Source organism: Sabethes cyaneus, chromosome 1 (assembly GCF_943734655.1).
Source record: "Sabethes cyaneus chromosome 1, idSabCyanKW18_F2, whole genome shotgun sequence".
NCBI lineage: Eukaryota > Metazoa > Arthropoda > Insecta > Diptera > Culicidae > Sabethes > Sabethes cyaneus.
The window spans coordinates 115,873,091-115,884,425 of NC_071353.1; positions in this window are offsets into that span (position 1 = coordinate 115,873,091).

The following is an 11,335-nucleotide window of genomic DNA, read 5'->3' on the forward strand; positions in this document are numbered from 1 at the left end:
CAGCGTGCAACTGATCTCGCCCTGATCCTACGTGCGGCTTTCCAGGGTTTCCAAAATTGCATTCATGACGAATTTTCAAACCTGTATCGCACCACTGCACTGACCTTCCATGGACGACGCAAAACTACCGATTGACTGACGAGCGTAATCTCTTGTGAGTTACCATACCGAAGACAACACGCGGTCTTTTACCAAAATGTAGGCGGCATGAATTTTCGTGTCTATGACTGTCATATAGCCATGGCCGATCTGAGCTCTGATGATATCATCCTAACCGAAACCTGGCTCGATGCATATTCTAGTCAAGTGTTCGGCTCCGACTATGAAGTTTTTCGCTGTGACAGAAATCCGCAAAATACATTAATGTTCCGATTTTGTCGACCTCATGTTGAATTTTGGGCTGACAAAATGGGGAAACTGACAAAATCAGAAAAAAAAATTTCGAAATTTTTTCAAAGTTATGACCTTGCAATATCGAAGACTTCTACTAAAATTAAATTTTAACCCTCAATTGGTCAACTACGTCAACCACGTAGGTCGATTCGTCAACAGCCGTCACCACGAAAAATACTAAAGCACGGAACGAAGAACAAATAAACTCTTACTGGAACAATCGGAATAGACCCACGCGACGAAAAAGGATTGGAAAAAGGAAAATGGATTGGAAACTCGGGACGTGGAACTGCCGATCTCTCAACTTCCAAGGGAGCACTCGAGTGCTCTCCGACGTATTGAAGAGCCGCAAGTTCGACGTCGTAGCGCTGCAGGAGGTGTGCTGGAAGAGCTCAACGGTACGTACGTTCAGAGATGGACATACCATCTACCACAGCTGCGGTAACACACACGAGCTAGGTACAGCTTTCATAGTGATGGACGACATGCGGAAACGGGTGATTGGGTAGTGGCCAATCAATCCTCGAATGTGCAGACTGAGAATCAAGGGCCGATTCTTCAATATAAGCATCATCAACGTGCACAGCCCTCACCTCAGAAGTACCGATGACGACAAGGATGAGTTCTACGCGCAGTTGGAGAGTGAATACGACCGCTGCCCGAAACATGATATCATGATCGTCATCGGGGATTTCAATGCTCAGGTCGGCCAGGAGGAGGAATACAAACCGGTGATTGGAAGATTCAGTGCACACCAACGGACCAATGAAATGGGCCTAAGACTTATCGACTTTGCCGCCTCCAAGAATATGGCCGTACGTAGTACCTTTTTCCAGCACAGAATCCACCATAAGTATACCTGGAGGTCACCAAATCAGACAGAATCACAGATCACGTTTTGATCGACAGTCGGCACTTCTCAGACATTATCGACGTCAGATCCTAACGAAGCGCTAACGTTGACTCGGATCACTACCTAGTGATGGTTAAGATGCGCCCAAGACTCTCCGTTGTGAACAACATTCGGTACCGACGCCAGCCTCGGTTAGATCTCGCGCGGCTGAAGCAGCCAGACGTCGCCGCAAATTACGCGCATTCACTCGAAGCTACACTGCCGGAAGAGGACGAGCTGGACGAAGCCTCTCTCAAGGACTGTTGGAACACTATCAAAACAGCCATCAGCAGTGCAGCGGAGAGCTCCATCGGGCATGTGGCCCGGAATCAGCGGAACGATTGGTTTGACGATGAATGTAGGAGGGTGATGGATGAGGAGAACGCTGCGCGGGCGGCCAAGATGCGCACTGCCACACGACAGAACGTGGAAAGACACAAACAGAAGAAGATGCAGCGAAACCAAATCTTTCGGGAGAAAAAGCGCTACCTGAAAGAGCAGGAATATGCAGAGTTTGAGCGGCTGCGTCGTTCTCAGGAAACGCGAAAGTTCTACCAGAAACAGAACGAATCCCGCAAAGGCTTTGTGCCGCGAGCCGAAATGTGTCGGGATAAGACTGGCAGTATTCTGACGGACGATCGTGAGGTGACCGATAGGTGGAAGCACCTGAACACCTGAATGGCGCCCAGGCGGAGAGTCATGGCGGCGGGAAAAGCGATTTCGACGGTGCAACAAACGGGGAAGAGGTGCCAGCCCCAACGATAGGCAAAGTTAAGGAGGCCATCATGCAGCTAAAGAACAACAAGTCAGCTGGAAAAGATGGCATCGGAGCGGAGCTTATTAAAATGGGACCAGAAAAGCTGGCCGTTTGTCTGCACCGACTAATTGTTAGAATTTGGGATACGGAACAGCTAACGGAGGAGTGGAAAGATGGGGTTATCTGCCCGATCTATAAAAAGGGCGACAAGTTGGACTGTGAGAACTATCGAGCGATCACCGTTCTCAATGCCGCCTAAAAAGTGCTGTCCCAAATCATTTTCCTCCGTCTATCACCAATTGCGAATAGATTTGTGGGAACTTATCAAGCCGGCTTCGTCGAAGGTCGGTCTACAGCGGATCAAATATTTACACTGCGGCAAATCCTCCAAAAGGGCCGTGAATACAGAGTTCCCACGCATCATTTATTCGTTGACTTCAAAGCCGCATATGATACCATCGACCGAAAAGAGCTATGGAAAATCATGGACGAGAACAGCTTCCACAGGAAGCTCATCAAACTGATTAAATCTACGATGGATGGTACACAGTGCTGTGCTCGGATTTCGGGTGGATTGCCAAGTTCATTCGAATCACACAGAGGGCTTCGTCAAGGTGATGGTCTTTCATGACTGCTGTTCAACATAGCGCTACAAGGTGTTATGAACCGAGCGGATATCAACGCGCGGGGCAAGATCTTCAACAAATCTAGTCAATTCGTCTGCTTTGCCAATGACATGGATATTATCGGCAGAACATCTGTGGCGGTGGCTGAACAGTACACCAGACTAAAGCGCGAAGCAGAAAAGATTGGGTTAAAGATAAATACGTCTAAAACAAAGTACATGCTGGCCAGCGGAACCGAGGCCGAACGACACCGCTTGGGCAGTAGTATATTGATCGACGGCGATGAGTTTGAGGTAGTCGATGAATTTGTCTACCTTGGCTCACTGGAAACGGCGGACAATGATACCAGCCGTGAGATTCGGAAGCGGAAGTCGTGCTCACTATGGGCTCCACAAGTAATTGCGGTCGAGCAGACTAAGTCCCCATACAAAGTGCACCTTGTACAAAACGCTTATTAGACCGGTTGTTCTCTATGGGAATGAAACATGGACAATGCTCGAGGAGGACCTGCGAGTGCTCGGAGTTTGCGAACGACGAGTGCTAAGAACGATCTTCGGCGGCGTACAGGAAAACGGAGTATGGAGGCGGAGGATGAACCATGAACTCACAGCTCTATGGCGAACCCTGTATCCAGAAGGTGGCTAAAGCTGGACGGATACGATGGGCAGGGCATGTTGCAAGAATGCCGGAAAACTACCCTGCAAACATGGTGTTCGCCTCAAATCCGGTAGGAACAAGACGACCAGGAGCGCAGCGAGCCAGATGGTTAGACCAGGTGGAGCGAGATCTGGCGGAGAGTACTCGGTGTCCGAGGAATTGGAGAGCGGTAGCCCTCAACCGAGTTACATGCAGAAACTTTGTTCAACAGGCTTTGTCTTAGGACGGCAAGCCACCTAAGTAAGTAAGTAAGTAAGTAAGTAAGTAAGTAAGATATAAGGGAATCAGAACTGAAGGGGTTGACAACAGAGGGGGGAGTAACGCCCACATGACTGTAACAATTTATCCGTACAACAGAAAAACTCAAAATACGAAACACTAAACGGCAGTGCTCACAGCTGTAGATTTGTCAAGTGTAATTATGCGCCGAATCAAAGTGACCCGTATAAAAAGTGTACGACCATTAGTGCTAAGTGTTGCTGGCCGATGAGTCACATATGTCACATATGTCTATATCACAGTCACAGGGGCACTGTTTGAATGACAGTGTGGAGTTGATCTGAGAACACCATGTTTTTCCCATGGTCAACTTTATGTGGCATGTTCCAGAGTGGGCTCGGCCAATAATTTGTGCGTACTTGCTCCTGGTGGTGAAACTAAAAACATTGTTTATAAACATGTTTTGTCTTGAAGTGAGATGAAAGGAATGACAGTTTTTTGTACATGGAAGAAACCCTGTTTTTGAAAAGTACAATAACAAAACTATTCATTAGCTATGGGTGGGGTGGCCATTGTTAGCGGAAGGTGCAAATAGGATAAATGTCTTTGTTTATCTTTTTTTATAGGGTTTTATAGGGATTTTCGGAAAGAAAACAGATGTGTAAGTGGCCGGGTAGACAAAAGAGAGGGAGCTGACAAATGGGGAGGAACGTCCAAAAGAGGAACAAGCGTTATATTTTTGCATTATAAGCATTTCGGTTACAATAACTGATGTACAAGTGGCTGTGAGATAAAGGCGCCCCGAGTAAGACCGGGCACTCAGCTAGTTTCTCATAAATGAAACATCGTTAAGCTCAGTTTTTCTATTTTAGCTGTTTTTGTAGTTGTTGTATGACTTTTTCCTGTTTTACAAAGTTATACAAATAGTAAAAATACACAACATTGCTGAATATAGTATACCTCTATATGCTTGTTTGGGAACTATAGAACTTTTACAATAAAAATATTCTAATTTTGACTCCGAATTACTCGCAAGAAGGCATCATTTTATTCAAAAACTCTCCCCAGGGTATCAGAATAGTTTGAAGCAGGCTGAAAAGTTTTATAAATCATGTTTAAAAGCACAAAAGTTAAACAAAATTTGTAGGCTGACAAAATTGGGATAAAAAGCTGATAAAATCGGGGGTAGACCAAATCTGGAACTGACAAAATCGGAACATTGCTGTAGTCGAAAATCCACTGGAGAGGACATTTTGATAGCAGTTCGTCGGGGATTGGAGCAACTGCAATTGACAACAGGGATTTGTATTGCTTGGAGCAGATCTGGATTTCAGTGCCGTCACACTGTTACAGGTCACTCACGTCGTCATTAAGCATAACCACTGCCTGGACCTCTGTTTTTTCTCTACACAAGATGCCGCAAGCCGTCTCAAATGTTTTGTCGTATGTCATTGATAGACGTGTCCCGAAACAAGTAAATCGTTCCGGACCACGTACTCCCTGGCAAACGACCCGCCTGGTTCTCATTACTTTTTCGCTGAGCTCCTCAAGCTTCGGAGCTTCTCGTACTTTACGGTGGAGCGCTGCGTACGAAACTTTTTTCGCACCTAGGCCAAGGTTTCATCAACCTTACCGTCCCGAGCGGAGTTTCCTCACCTCCTTCTTGATGTTTATTTGTTTATTTGTTAAAAAGGTCAGCTAAGCACCCGTGAACTTCGTCAACCAGTTGCAGATGATCCTTTCCAACAGTTTTCTGAGTGTATCCAGTAGCCAGACTGGTCTAGACGATGCTGGATTTGTCGGCGGCTTTCCAGGCATTGAAATAACTGACCTCTGTACTTTCCACCTATCCGGGAAGTGACCTTTCTCAACACAGTTCTGCAGTACAGCCCTGAACATGTCCGGGAACGCTTGTATTGCGGCTTTTAGGGCTACAATAAGAATTCCGTTTGGGCCTGGCACCTTCTTCACATTGTCCCCTTCGTCTAAGTACGGAGTAGGTGGCCACCACGCTGGGTCGTGCCTCGGAAAAAGACCTTCATCTTTTCAGGACCAAGCACCCCAGTTTCCCCAGTTGTACCTTTGATTTTTGCCCTGACGACACAGGACGCGTCGCCGCAAGGATTGACATTAACGCCACGGTACAGCTCTTTGTAGCAGATCGTTTTGCATTTTTTGATTTCCCTCTTCAATGCACCTCTTGCTGCTTAGAACACCAACCTACGCTCATCTCATTCTGCTACGTTTTTAGCTCTCTGATTTTGACTTCCTGCTGTGCTTGAGCTACTACGAAAGTCGCTGAGCTTCTCGCTCCTCCGATAAGCTGGTCGCCGTAGAATCTGAATCGTAAGCCATTCAGCACTCCAATTCAAAGGTTCGACGGCCACCATAAGTACCTCAACAAAGAGGCCCTTGTCGAAGGTTTTTGTCTTCCATTTCCGTTCATAGGTTTTTTGGTCCTCCGAGTTGCTACAGCATTTTGCTGACTTGCGCTGTACAGGATCGCCAGGTGGTCACTATTGATTTACTCCTCACAAACCCTTCAGTTTGCCACTAGCGAAAGGCTGCAAAAAGTATCGTCGATGATCGATTCGCGACCATCCTTACGGAAAGTGGTAGCTGTACTACTCTCATTTTTACTACCTCCAGCTTTGCTTGGGCCTCCAGCAAGATATACCCTCTGGCATTAGTCCACCTACTAGCCCACTCTACTATCCAAGCATTAAAATCTCCTCCGAAATTCTTCCGATCTCCGCTTTTCAGTAAGCGCGTCCATCATTTGATGGAACTGCTCCATGGTACACCATGGCGGAGTGTAACATCTGCATATACGGACTCCATTAATTTTGGCGATCACGAAAACTTCATACGAATTTGAAATAACCTCTTGAATTGGGAAATCCTTCCATCACATGTATGGCAGCCATCGCTGCCGTATCCGCGATCCAGTTATCGTTGTGGAGTCTGGAGTGGAACTCGGTTCGGCTCTGCGATCAATGCGATTTCGCACTTAGCTTCCGCTGTCGACTGCCACAACAGATGCAGTGCAATGTCGCAATGATTGAGGTGGATTTGGGTAACCTCCATCATTGTTAGCCAGCCAATGCAATCCTGTACGCCTGGCATTTGAAGCTTCCCGTCACATAGTCGTTGCCATCCCCTTTTTTGCAGAGTCTCTGTGCATACATACAGAGCATACATCACCTTATCAATAGATTTCCAGCAGAGATCAAATCTGTCAGGACTCAAGACCTTTGCAGTTCCTACAAAGCACCTGCATTTAATGCATCTCTCCACTTCCTTCGTTGTTCGAGAAACAGTTCTTAGTGTATACACTGACCACCCGACTTTTATTCAACTTACTTCCACTAGTTTGCTGGCCACAGCCATCGAGAGTCGAATTGACGCATACCACAGTGTAGCCAATTACCCCCCACCCCCGCCCCTCATCACCTTTCCGCTCTTTCCCCTCTTTCACCAAAAAATTTTCATTTCTTTCCCCTACCGTCCCGTCATCAATTGTAGAACCACCGTTTCAAAAAATATTGATTATATGTATGACCGCATTTCAAGATCAAGACTAAAACATGAGATTAGTCTATTGGGACGTCTCCCACACCACATTGAACTTTCAGCGCGTTCAATAACTCCCCCGTAGTGATCCCATCCAGGTCTCTGCAATCGATGACTGTTTCTTGCGTTAGGATTCGAACATTTGCCTTATTTGCAAGTGATTTGTCGATTAACTCCTCGAAAGCCGGGCTCTTGATTGTGAAATACTTCTTTAGCTCGATGAGCACTTTCCTTTTTTGGTGCGTCTGGTTCTAACCACGCTCTCCTGTATTTCCTTCAATTGCGTCGCCTTATCTATTTGTTCAACAACCAGGGCATCCCCCTTATACCTCTCTTTACGATGCTTGAGTTTATCGTTCATCGTGTCGTCTTTTCCCCTGCTTCTTCCACTTTTCGCTCCTTCCTCTTCTTCTGGCTTCCGACAAAGTTCCGACAATGGCGGTTCCCCAGGACCAGCCTCTCCTTGGGTTTCTTATTCTGATATGCAGCAGGCCACCGAGGTTGAAATCCGTGACCGAAACAGCTTTCCGCTCTTAGCAACACGTTCACTCCTTTGTCGTCCTGCTCCAGCCTGGTGATGTATGTGTTTTTTCTTCAGTTTTGTTTTGTTACATTTTATTATTCTCCATGTTTCTGGGTTCCCCTCCGGGCCGCAGTCCTCTTCTAGCAGTGTCCACGTTTCATGCCCGTAGAGGACAACCGGTCTAATTAGCGTTTTGTACAATGTGCACTTTGTACGGGGGCTCCGATTGTTCGACCACAAGTGTTTGTGGTGTCCGTAGTAGGCACGACTTCCGCTGATAATACGCCTTTTAATCTCACGGCTGGTATTGTTGTCCTCTGTTGCCAGTGAGCCAAGGTGTACGAACTCGTCGACTACCTTGTACTCATCCCCGTTGTTTACCACGGTACTGCCCAAGCGGGGCCCGTCGCGCTTGGCCAGCATATACTTCGTTTTAGACGTATTTATCTTCAATCCAATCTTCTCTGCTTCGCGTTTTAGTCTGGTGTACTGATCTTCCACCGCCCCAAATATTCTGCCGACAGCATCCACGTCGTCAGCAAAGCAGATGAATTGACTAGATTTATTGAAAATCGTACCCTGCATTTCGATTGCCGCTCGTCTTATAACACATTCAAGCGCAAAGTTGAATAGCAGGCAGAAAAAACCATCTCCTTGTCGAAGTCCCCTGCGAGATTCGAATGGGTCCGATAATCCACGCGAGATTCTCACACAGTACTAGATCCATCCATCGTAGCCATGATAAGTCTTGTAAGCTTACCCGGAAAGCCGTTTTCGTCCAAAATTTTCCATAGCTCTTGTCGGTTTACACTATCATATGCGGTTTTAAAATCGATAAACAGGTGATGCGTTGGGACTCGAAATTGGTGGCACTTCTGGAGGATCTGCCGCAGAGTGAAGATTTGGTCCATTGAAGCTGGCCTGGTAACTTCCCACAAATCTATTGGCTATTGGCGATAGTCGATGGAAGATGACTTGGGACACCACTTTGTAGGCGGCATTCAGGATAGTGATTGCTCGGTAGTTCTCAATCCAGCTTATCACCTTTCTTGTAGATAGGGCAGATAACCCCGTCTTTCCACTCCTCGGGTAGTCGTTCCGTATCCCAAATCTTGACAATCAGTTAATGCAACCAGCCGGCCAACTTGTCCGGACCCATTTTAATAAGTTCCGCTCCAATGCCATCCTTTCCCGCTGCTTTGTTGTTTTTCAACCGCTGGATAGCTTCTTTAACTTCCCTTATCGATGGGGGTGGCACATCTTCGTTGCTTGCTACACCAATGTGGTCACTTCCTCCGCTATCATGGTCTTCCGCCCGTACGCCATTCAGGTGTTCATCGTAGTGCTGCTTCCACCTTTCGATCACCGCACGGCCGTCAGTCAAGATACTTCCATCTTTATCTCTGCACATTTCGGCCCGCGGAACAAAGCCTTTGCGAGATTCGTTGAGTCTCTGATAGAACTTCCGTGTGTTGTGGAAGCGGTACAGCCGCTCGAATTCTTCGCACTCCTACTCCTCTTGGTGGAGCTTCTTCTCCTTGAAGAGTCGGGTTTTCGGTCTCCGCTTCTGTTTGTATCGCTCCACATTCTGACGGGTGGCTCTACGCAACATCGGTACCCGCGCTACGTTCTTCTCAGCCAATATCTGCTGGCATTCTTCGTCAAACCATTCCTTACGTCGATTCGGTGCCACACGGTCTAGGACGTTCTTCGCTACGCTGTTAATGGCTGTTTTCACGGCATTCCAACTGTCCTCAATAGGGGCTTCATCTAGCTCACCCTCTTACGGCGGCGCGGTTTCGAGAGATAACGCGTAGCTTTAGGCGACATCCGGTTGCTTCAGTCGCGCTAGATTATACCGTGGCGGGCGCCGGTATCGTAAGTTGTTCACAACAGATAGTTTTTGCCGTACCCTTACCATCACTAGATAGTGATCCGAATCAATGTTAGCGCCCGGATAGGTTCTGACGTCGATAATGTATGAAAAGTGCCGACCATCTATCAGAACGTGGTCGATTTGTGATTCTGTCTGGTTGGGTGATCCCCGATGACAATTTTGACATCATGCCTTGGGCAGCGGTCGTATTCAGGCTCCAACTGCGCGTAAAATTCATCTTTGCCATCTTCGGTATTTCCGAGGTGAGGGCTGTGCACGTTAATTATGCTAATATTAAAGAATCGGCCCTTGATTCTTAATCTACACATTCGGGGACTGATCGGCCACTACCCGATCACCCGCTTCTGCATCTCGCCCATCACTATAAAAGCTGTGCCCAGCTCGTGTGTATTGCCGCAGCTCTGGTAGATGGTATAACCATCTCTATACCTATACGTACCATCGTTCCTTTCCAGCATACCTCCTGCAGCGCTACGATGTCGAACATGCGGCTTGTTATAACGCAGCAGATATAAGAAATGCTTTTGTAAATCGAGCTTTTTATTGCGTCGATCAAAACTAAAAGATATATTTTGACCGTTAGTGTTATTTTGGTCTTAACGTTATTTTTACTTCCTACTTACATTATTGTTTTCTATCTGCCTTGATTTATGCGAACTTCTTTTGCTATCTATCGTGCCGTAAATTGAACCACCCTAATAAATATTTTCCCGGCTTTAGTTTTCAATGTTATTGTAAATCGTGATAAATTACTCACAGCTCCGATATTTGTAGTTTGTGTTTTTGCCTTTCCGTTTTAGCTTTTCCGTATGAACACTCGTATCTCTACTCGTACCTATAGTTGTAGATCAATTATTATAATCACTTCAAAGCATAGAATTCTCTTCATTCGACTTACTCAAACTATTTTTCTTCCCGCAAAACACTTTCTTCACACTACAACAGCTATTTCTTCGTGCTATCTTTCAACTCACTTTCGAGAACTCTTTCCAACTATCGACCTTTTATACTCTATAAACTTCAACTATCTTCAACTATAAATTCTATACACTCCGACTATCTAAGATGACTTTCACTTTTCAATCAATCTTCTATCCGCTGTTTATTTTCTTCCAAGTCTCACTGACACAACTTTGTTTATTTTCTCCTGTCAACTTAAGTTCGTTGCGCGAGGGCCTTACCAGTGTGGCCAGAACATTCCCCGGCCCGTAACCCTGCGCCGGAAGTCCAATCCGGATCAGAGTTACCCTCCGAAACCTCCATCACGGTTAGTCATGGTGTCGCTCGCTTGCAACGTCCTTTCTTCGCTTGTATCCACGCCTGTTGTATCCTTCCATCACCAGACCCAATGGGTTCCTCTACGACATCACGAACGCAGCATTTCTGGTTATTCCCATCCACCAAATCTCTGGCTCGTAAAGACTTAGTTTCGCTCAACCACATGGTCCCCTGGTTCAACGCTGGATCTTTTTCCAGCTTCCGCCGAACTGCTTTCATCCTTCGAACGGTCGTCGGATAGCTATCGGTAAACCGGCGTGTATTTCCTCTCCTCAGTAGTCCCGTTTCAAGACGATTTCCTACACTTCTCGTCGTCGCTTCGAGGATTTCACAAGCACGTTGCTCATGAACTGGTTCCGGTGGAGTGAATGAAGTATCCGCTGCATCTTCCAATACATACTGATCCCGCATCATGGCCTGCAGACCCTGATTGCTGACAGTTTGAAACGAATGCAGATTCAAGTGGCTGTGAATATACGGCTTTCGCTTCTCCGAACCATAGACTGACCATCCAAGTTCC